This window comes from Oncorhynchus tshawytscha, linkage group LG09 (assembly GCF_018296145.1).
Source record: "Oncorhynchus tshawytscha isolate Ot180627B linkage group LG09, Otsh_v2.0, whole genome shotgun sequence".
In the NCBI taxonomy this organism is placed as follows: Eukaryota; Metazoa; Chordata; class Actinopteri; order Salmoniformes; family Salmonidae; genus Oncorhynchus; species Oncorhynchus tshawytscha.
This window is the reverse complement of record NC_056437.1, coordinates 69,641,953-69,652,569: the sequence shown is the minus strand read 5'-3', so window position 1 is coordinate 69,652,569 and position 10,617 is coordinate 69,641,953.

Below are 10,617 nucleotides of genomic sequence, written 5' to 3'. Positions count from 1 at the left end.
AGATGGGTGTAGATGGGTGTAGATGGGTGTAGATGGGTGAGAGAAAAGTCTATTTAATATTTGTTTTTGTTCAGGCTGTAACACAACAATGTGGAATAAGTCAAGGGGTATGAATACTTTCTGAAGGCACTGTATCTGCTGGTCTTCATACTGTATTAGACACATAATCTGTTCTAGGCTGCCCGCATCGGGTCACATACTGTAGCACCAAGTATGACCTGGGTTAAGATTCTTTGTGCAACGGTCAACTCTCCACTGGGTGACAGAGCAGGCTATAATACTACATTAATATGATTTTTTTTAAATTTTGGCCATGATGAGACCTATATGCACAATTCAAACCAAATCCTGATACAACTCAAGTCTAGACAAGGAAAAGAGACTCACTTACCTGAACAAATAACACCTGCGTCGTTACTATGATTACAGTCATGTGTTCCTCCTCCTGTGTGTGGGCACTGTGTGATGGAGCACACACTGCCAGAGCAGCCAACATCATCCTGCCAGATGGGTCCACTGCCCTGACCAAAGTAGGTCCTCTCTGGGGCAATATCAGCTCTCCCACAGCCAAGCTGTCTGCAAACCACAGGAGCGTCATTCAAGTCCCACACGTCATTACACACGGTTCGCCAGTAACCAGTTTGATAGACCTCCAGTCTCCCAGAGCAGAGGTCACTCCCATTGACCAGTCTTCTATTTGGTTTAACTAGGAATGATAGAAGAAAATTAAGGAGGGAATGGAAGACTTACAGTATAATATTCAACTAAATCAATGGCAAGTTGACACAAGTATAATCAAGGTATTTACCACAATAGCAACACAGAGGGACTTTTACCTGAGCAGACAACTCATCTTGAACATGTAAACTGTCATGGTGTTTTCAATCCTCCATGTGAGCATTCTGTGAGGGAGCTCTCACTGCCTTTACACCCAACATCATCCAGCCAAGTTGGCCTGCCACCACTACCCTGACCTAAGTGGACACTACTTTGGGCACTCACAGCCCTCCCACAGCCCAGCTGGCCACACACCACATTGGCATTGTTTACGTCCCACTTCTGACCACACACTCTTCCCCACTGGGCCTTGTAAAGAATCTCCACTCCACAGCAGTGACTAGTGCCATTTACCAGCCTGATCTCTTCACCAGCTCACAAAGAGGAAAAGAGATGATAGGAAAAATGATTAATAATGATTAATGAGTAATAATGTTTAACACTGCCAGTATGGTCAAAGCTGTTCTATTCAAAGTTCTGTTACAAACGTGTTACTTAAACTTTTTGGACTTGTTTTATGTGTACTTTTAAATGTATTTAAATGATATTCAAACATGCTACTAAAAAAACATGTTGTTCCCATGTTTCATTTGCTGAAATAAAAGATCCCAGAAATGTTCCAAATGCACAAAAAGCTTATTTCTTTCAAATTTTGTGCACAAATTTGTTTACATCCCTGTTAGTGAGCATTTCTCCTTTGACAATATAATCCATCCACCTGACAGGTGTGGCATATCAAATAAACTGTCACGACTTCCGCCTAAGTCTGCCCTTCTCCTTGTTCGGGTGGTGTTCGGCGGTCGACGTCACCGGCTTTCTAGTCACCACCAATCCATGTTTCAATTTCGTTTTGTTATGCCTGCATTAATCACACCTGGTTTCAATTCCCATATCAGGCTCCTTATTTAACCCTCTGGCATACATTTCTGTTCTGTCCGTGATTGTTGATGTCTTAAGTGGTTGTTTTATGTGCTAGTGTGTATGTATGTTCCTATTTGGAATTTTTGCTTGACTTTTTGAGTAAACTCCGTTGTGTTGCTCAAAACCTCTGTCCTGCGCCTGACTCCGCTACATCTCTGCACCCAATCGCTGACATAAACTGATTAAACAGTATGATCATAACACAGGTGCACCTTATCCTGGAGACAATAAGAGGCCACTCTAAAGTGTGCAGTTTTGTCACACAACACAATGCCACAGATCCTCAAGTTTTGAGGGAGCATGCAATTGGAATGCTGACTGCAGGAATGTCCACCAGAGCTTTTGCCAGAGATTTAAATGTTATTTTCTCTCCCATAAGCCGTCTCCAACTTCATTTTAGAGAATTTGTCAATACGGCAAACCGGCCTCAGACCACATGTAACCACACCAGCCCAGAACATCCACTTCCAGCTTCTTCACCAGCAGGATTATCTGTGACCAGCCACCCAAACAGCTGATGAAACTTGATTTGCATAATCAAAGAATTTCTGCACAAACTGTCAGAAACCTTCACAGGGAAGCTTATCTGAGTGCTCGTCGTCCTCACCAGGGTCATGACATGACTGCAGTTTGGCGTCCTAACCGACTATAGTAAGCAAATTCCATGGCCCCTAGCATGCGGGAGAAGTGTGCTCTTCATGGATGAATCCCGGTTTCAACTGTTCCAGGAAGATTACAGCGTTTACAGCGTTGTGTGTGGGCGAGCGGTTTGCTAATGTCAACATTGTGAACAGAGTGCCCCATGGTGGCGGTGTGGTTATAGTATGGGCAGGCATAAGCTACGGACAAGGTGCTTTTACCGATGGCAATTTGAATGCACAGAGATACCGTGACGAGATCTTCAGGCCCATTGTCGTGACATTCATCCGCCGTCATCAACTCATCTTTCAGCATGATAATGCACAGCCCCATGTCGCAAGGCTCTGTACACAATTCCTGGAAGTTGAAAATTTCTCCGTTCTTCCAAGGCCTGCATACTCACCAGACATGTCACCCATTGAGCATGTTTGGGATGCTCTAGATCGATGTGTACGGCAGCGTGTTCAAGTTCCTGCCAATATCCAGCAACTTCGCACAGCCATTAAAGAGTAGTGGGACAGCATTCCACAGGCCACAATCAACAGCCTGATCAACTCTATCCGAAGGAGATGTGTTGTGCTGCATGAGGCAAGTGGTGGTCACACCAGATACTGACTGGTTTTCTGATCCACACCCCAACCTTTTATTTTGAAGGTATCTGTGACCAACAGATGCATATTTGTATTCCCAGTCATATTAAATCCATAGATTAGGGTGAAATGAATGTATTTCAATTGACTGATTTACTTATATTAACGGCAACTCAATAAAATTGTTGAAATTGTAGCATGTTGCGTTTATATTTTCGTTCAGTGTGAACCTGCCAATGAATACAACACCATTTGATGAGCTGTTGGTGAGAAACACAGACAACCAACACATTGCAATTAAACACACATTTACTGATAGTGCCATTTCTAAATGGATAACGCCTTATAATAATGTCCAGTAAAATATCATAACATTTTTATATGTCTACTCACCATATATTAACTTTTATTGCTACATTTGTACATGTTAGTATGCTTTATATAGATAGTTATTTATACATTTATAAACAACTTTAATTGTAAACCAAGGAAACAAACAATATTTCCATATGCTGTTGTGGTATTTACACCATTTGTAAAGCTGGATGGTTATGTACACACAGCATTCGAGAAGGATTCACAAACCTTTACTTTTTCCACATTTTGTTACATTGCAGCCTTATTCTAAAATTGATTCAATAAATGGTATTCCTCATCAATCTACACACAATAGCCCATAATGACTAAGCGAAAACAGGTTTTTAGACATTTTTGCTAGTTTATTAAAAATAAAAACAGAAATACCTTATTTATGTATGTATTCAGACCCTTTGCTATGAGATTCAAAATTGACCTCAGTTGCATCCTGAGATGTTTCTACAACTTGATTGGACTCAACATGTGGTAAATTCAATTGATTGAACATGATTTGGAAAGGCACACACCTGTCTATATAAGGTCCCACAGTTGACAGTGCATGTCAGACCAAAAACCAAAACATGAGGTTGAATTAATTGTCTGTAGAGCTGCGCGACAGGATTGTGTCGAGGCACAAGTCTGAGGAAGGGTACCAAAAAATGTTTGCAGCATTGAAGGTTCCCAAGACCACAGTGGCCTCCATCTTTTTAAATGCAAGGAGTTTGGAACCAGCAATACTCTTCCTAGAGCTGACTGTCTAGCCAAACTGAGCAATTGTGGGTGAAGGGCATTGGCCAGGAGGTGACCAAGAACCCGATGATCACTGACAGAACTCCAGAGGTACTCTTCAGAGATGGGAGAACCTTCCAGAAGGACAACTATCTCTGCAGCACTCCAGCAATTAGGCCTTTATGGTAGAGTGGCCAGATGGAAGCCACTCCTCAGTAAAATGCAAGTTACAGCCCGCTTGGAGTTTGCCAAAAGGCACCTAAAAGGACTCTTGGACATTGAGAAACAAGATTCTCTGGTCTGATGAAACCAAAATGGATCTCTTTGGCCTGGATGCTAGTGTCACGTCTGGAGGAAACCAGGCACGGATCATCACCTCGCCAATAACATCGCTACGGTGAAGCATGGTGGCGGCAACATCATGCTGGGTGGGGGATGTTTATCAGCAGCAGGGACTGGTAGACTAGTCAGGATCGAGGGAAAGGTAAGCGGAGCAAAGTACATTGATGAAAACCTGCTCCAGAGCGCACAGGACCTCTAACTGGGTTGAAGGCTTAGTGGTAGCGGGAGGTTCAACAGGACAATGACCCTAAGCACACAGTCAAGACAACGCAGGAGTGTCTTCAGGACAAATCTCTGAATGTCCTTGAGTGGCCCAACCAGAGGCCGGATTTGATCCCGATCGAGCATCTCTGGAGAGACCTGAAAATAACTGTACAGCTTCCATCTAACATGACAGAGCTTGAGAGGATCTGCAGAGAAAAACGGGAGAAACTCCCCAAATACAGGTGTGCCAAGCTTGTAGCTTTATACCCAAGAAGACTCGAGGCTGTAATTGCTGCCAAAGGTGCTTCAACAAAGTACAGAGTAAAGGGTCTGAATAATTATGTAAATGTGATATTTATTTTTTTATTTGTAATAAATGTGCAACAATTTCTAAAAAACTTTTTTTTGCTTTGTCATTGTGGGGTATTGTATGTGCATTGATGAGTGAAAAAACCCATATTAAATCAATTTTAGAATAAGGCTGTAACATAACAAAATGTGGAAAAAGTTAAGTGATCTGAATACTTTCGAAATGCACTGTATGTCAAGCTCAATCATTTCCTTTGTGAAACTGCCCTGTTAGAGATGTACTTCTCATGTACAGCAGTTAACTTGTTGTGGTTAACGTTTGCCACAGCTGAAGCTTACATTTTTAGAATCAGTTTCACACACTATGGCCTTCTTTCTGTGTTTAAAATCCACAAATCCTGCTTTCTGCTAAATGCTATTAATGACTCTTTAATTTGTGAAATAGTTTCTCCACTTGATGTTGTCTTATGTTATTTTCCTATGTAAGATGTCAGCAGTGTTGCGGAAACTGCTCTGAAGATACAGTTTACCAAACTACCAATTATTTCACACTGGAGGAAGTTGAGCTACAGTAAAGCTACCAATGAGAGAAATATAGTTTGTGTAAATAAAGTTACTTTGAAAAGGTTATTCGCTTTTGATCCCCTTTCATCAAAAATATCATATGTAAATCTGAAATGTCATATAACACAAAATGTTAATAAAATCTGACTGGAAGTATACATAACTCTAGAGTCAGATGTTAACAGTGTAAGGAGATATATGTGACAGCCAGATAGGAGAGTGCATTGGCTTAGCCCAGTGGTTCAGGAGAGAAAAAAATATAGTGGGTAGCTTCAGTAGTTAGATACACCGCTACATGGCAAATGACTAATTAACTACTGAAAATAAAACCTGTTTGGGATAGGGGGCAGCATTTTCACTTTTGGCTGAATAGTGTGCCCAGAGTGAACTGCCTCCTACTCTGTCCCAGATGCTAATATATGCATAGTATTATTAGCATTGGATAGAAAACACTAAAACTGTTTGAATGATGTCTGTGAGTATAACAGAACTCATATGGCAGGCAAAAACCTGAGAGAAATCCAACCAGGAAGTGGGAAATCTGAGGTTTGTAGTTTTTCAAAGCTTGGCCTACCGAATACACAGTGTCTATGGGGTCAAGTTGCACTTGCTAAGGCTTCCACTAGATGTCAACCGTCTTTAGAAACTTGTTTCAGGCTTCTGCTATAAAGGAGGGAGGAATGGGAGCTGGATGAGTCATGGGTCTGGCAGAGTGTCGCAGGCTCATGACGCGCTGTCCTGACAGAATAGCTCTCGTTCCAGTGCTTTTCTACAGACAATGGAATTCTCCGGTTGGAACCTTATTGATGATTTATGTTAAAAACATCCTAAAGATTGACTCCATACATTGTTTGACTTGTTTCTACGACCTGTAACGGAACTTTTTGAGTTTTTGTCTGGACGTAGTGCTCGCGCCTCATGAAGATGGATTACTGGGCTGAACACGCTAACAACAAGTGGCTATTTGGACATAAATGATGGACTTTATGGAACTTTATGGAACAAATCAGTCACTTATTGTCGAACTGGGATTCCTGGGAGTGCATTCTGATGAAGATCATCAAAGGTAAGTGAATATTTATAATGTTATTTCTAACTTCTGTTGACTCCAACATGGCGGATATTTCTCTGGCTGGATTGGGCTCTGAGCTCGGTCTCAGATTATGCTTTTCCCATAATGTTTTTAAAAATCTGACACAGCGGTTGCATTAAGGACAAGTCTATCTTTAATTCTGTGAATAACACTTGTATCTTTTATCAATGTTTATTATGAGTATTTCTGGGATTTGATGTGGCTATCTGCAAAATCACTGAATGTTTTGGAATCAAAACATTACTGCATGTAATGCGCCAATGTAAACTGAGATTTTTGGATATAAATATGCACATTATCGAACAAAACATATATGTATTGTGTAACATGATGTCCTAATAGTGTCATCTGATGAAGATCATCAAAGGTTAGTGATTAATTTTATCTATATTTCTGCTTTTTGTGACTCCTATCTTTGGCTGGAAAAATGGCTGTGTTTTTTTGACTTGGCTCTGACTTAACATAATCATATGTCGTGCTTTCTCTGTAAAGCCTTTTTGAAATCGGACACAATGGGTAGATTAACAAGACGTTTATCTTTCATTTGCTGTATTGGACTTGTTAATTTGTGAAAGTTACATATTTCTAAAAAACATTTTTGAATTTCGCTCGCTACCTTTTCAGTGGAATGTTGTCGAGGGGTTCCGCTAGCAGAACGCCTGCCCTAGAAAGGATAAGATTTGAATTTAGATCAACTACAACCACGCTAATGCAAAATGTATGTCAGATATAGCTTGCGTTACAGTTACTGAGATTTGACTGTCTGCATGTCTCCCCTAGTTGGAGGACTTGAAAATTATCTATATATACTGTACCAGTCATAAGTTTGGACACACCTGCTCATTCCAGGGTTTTTCTTTATTTTTACTATTTTCGACATTGTAGGATAATAGTGAACACATCAAAACTATGAAATGACACATATGGAATCATGTAGTAACCAAAAAAGTGTTAAACAAATAGAGATTTGAGATTCATCAAAGTAGCCACCCTTTTCCTTCATGACAGTTTTGCACACGTTTGGCATTCTCTCAACCAGCTTCACCTAGAATGCTTTTCCAGCAGTCTTGAAGGAGTTCCCACATATGCTTAGCACTTGTTCGCTGCTTTTCCTTCACTCTGCATTCCAACTCATCCCAAACCAACTCAATTGGGTTGAAGTTGGGTGATTGTGGAGGCCAGGTCATCTGATACAGCACTCCATCACTCTCCTTCTTGGTCAAATAGCATTCTTTTTTGCATCCATTTTTTTGGGCGGGATATGTATATAATCGTTTAAGTTGAAAAGTACCCAATTAATGCATCAATTGTTGTTTTGTATGTCAGTTCACAAACTCGATTCCATGGTATTGGGACATAAACATCTGTTCCCAACTTCTTGAATTGTATACGCCTTATGCTTGTTACTTCCGGCGCCGACAAAGATGGCCGCCTCGCTTCGCGTTCCTAGGAAACTATGCAGTTTTTTTTTTTTACGTGTTATTTCTTTCATTAGTACCCCAGGTCATCTTAGGTTTCATTACATACAGTCGAGAAGAACTACTGAATATAAGATCAGCGTCAACTCACCATCAGTACGACCAAGAATATGATTTTCACGAAGCGGATCCTGTGTTCTGCCTTTCAACCAGGACAACGGAATGGGGTCAGTACAGGTGCATCAAAGCTGGGACCGAGAGACTGAAAAACAGCTTCTATCTCAAGGCCATCAGACTGTTAAACAGCCACCACTAACATTGAGTGGCTGCTGCCAACACACTGACTCAACTCCAGCCACTTTAATAATGGGAATTGATGGGAAATTATGTAAAATATATCACTAGCCACTTTAAACAATGCTACCTAATATAATGTTTACATACCCTACATTATTCATCTCATATGTATACGTATATACTGTACTCTATATCATCTACTGCATCCTTATGTAATACATGTATCACTATGCCACTTTAACTATGCCACTTTGTTTACATACTCATCTCATATGTATATACTGTACTCGATACCATCTACTGTATCTTGCCTAAGCTGCTCTGTACCATCACTCATTCATATATCTTTATGTACATATTCTTTATCCCCTTACACTGTGTATAAGACAGTAGTTTTTTGTTGTTGGAATTGTTAGTTAGATTACTTGTTGGATTATTACTGCATTGTTGGAACTAGAAGCACAAGCATTTCGCTACACTCGCATTAACATCTGCTAACCATGTGTATGTGACAAATAAAATTTGATTTGATTTGATTTGTCAAAACTCTCCATCTTAAGTCATTTAAAGTTCAAATGTTTTTTTAATTGGAGGCAGACAATCTACTTCATTCCTTTCTTTTTTGAGTAATTGCCTATTCCATTTTTGTGGTAGAGCTGCGATGAGTTGGTTATACTTGCGTCTTGATCCATCCCTATCTACATCTGTTAATTGCTTGTGTGACAATTGTACCATCTTTATTCACAATCTGATCCGATCCTTTCTGGGATCTGTACACCAAGCACATCAACTTCTAACTTTCAAGTCACGGTTGTGTGAGACTGGAAAGCGGTAATAAGAACTGGAAATGGGAATGAGTCATTTGCTGTAGGTTGGTTTCGATTTTGTGACTATATGTAAGTCATTCGTTAGCCACGTTCATGGATACCAGAATCCACCAATTAGCATGTTAAAATTCCATTGCAGACATTCGTATATCCAATACATAAACCGTAGCCTACTGAAACAAGGCTAGACAGAGAGAAAATCATACTGTACTTGGATAGAGCAGAAGTCACAGAGACAACAGACACCAATATATAGAGTCTATTCTTATTCATGGAAGGAACTTGAAAGAACTTCCTTTAACAACTGAGTTACTGTAATACACAAAGACTCACCTAATGCCATAAAGAGTAGAATTGTCACCATCTTGATCCTTGTAATGTCCTCCAATATCAGGTATGATTCTCACCAACACTTGGCAGTAAATTATTGCATTATTTAACCCAGATTTAACTATTTTCTAGTTACAATACAAATAATAAATGACCATGTTCTGGCAATGCTACCTCCAGAGACCAATGTGTGATCTTCTACACACTTTCCGGAAATAAGAGTCTCTGAATCTTGTATGTGTTATTGTAATGTGACCTGCTATAGTCCCTGACTATGCTGATCTTCAAGTCCCACCACAATCTTACTTTCAGCCTAATAGTGGACCCACCACCAGTTAAGAAACAACATTTAAAAACACACACAGGCATGGTTCTTTATTAAATGTCATTCTCTTCGTCCAATGATCTGGCATAATCAAAACATTTATTTATTTATTTCATCCCCAAATGATGGTTGTGCATCCAATTGCATTACAAGGGAGAGTGCATGGGTAGAAACAGTTGTGTGTTGTCATACTGGCTGCAGTGTGATTGGCCACGAGCAGCAATCTTTCCATTGTGAACGATAGTTCCACTTCTACTGAACAGCAGAGGCAGTGGTGTTGTGGGGAAAGGAGATGAGAAGGTAGGTTACACACATGTGTGTAAACTGTGGTTAGAGGTAGGGAAATAGCTAGCCTGATCCCAGATCATAATGGTAACGTGGCACAGTTTGTGACTGACGGTGGTGGTAGTGGGAGGGCAGGGGAGGTCATAGATATTGAGAATGTGATACAGTACGGAGGCAGTGGTGTTGTTAAGATAGGTATTTCATTACAGAGGCAGCGCTGTTGGGTGATAATACATACAGCATCATAATACATACGTGGAATGAGGGAGGGAACACCTTGGGAAATGAGGGAGAAATAGGGAGATGTGTCAAAGTGGGGGCCTGCGTCAAAGTGTCAAAGTCCGTCCTGGCTGGGCCCAGGCTTGGCCCTCTTCCTAACCCCACTCCACACTGGCCTGGTTTGTCACAATGTGGGAGTCTGTCGGTTAGCTGCCTGGCTCCGTCTGTAGTCATGCCTTCTGGCTGTCCATGCCTGGGAGTGGTAGTGGGCCCCCATCTAATGGGAGGGTGCAGGGGGTCTGCTGCGGGCTGAACTGGGCTGAACAGTTGCCTGGTGGGGCCCCTCCTCCGCTGGAGCAGCCCCATGGTCCTCCAGACCCTTTGAGTTTTC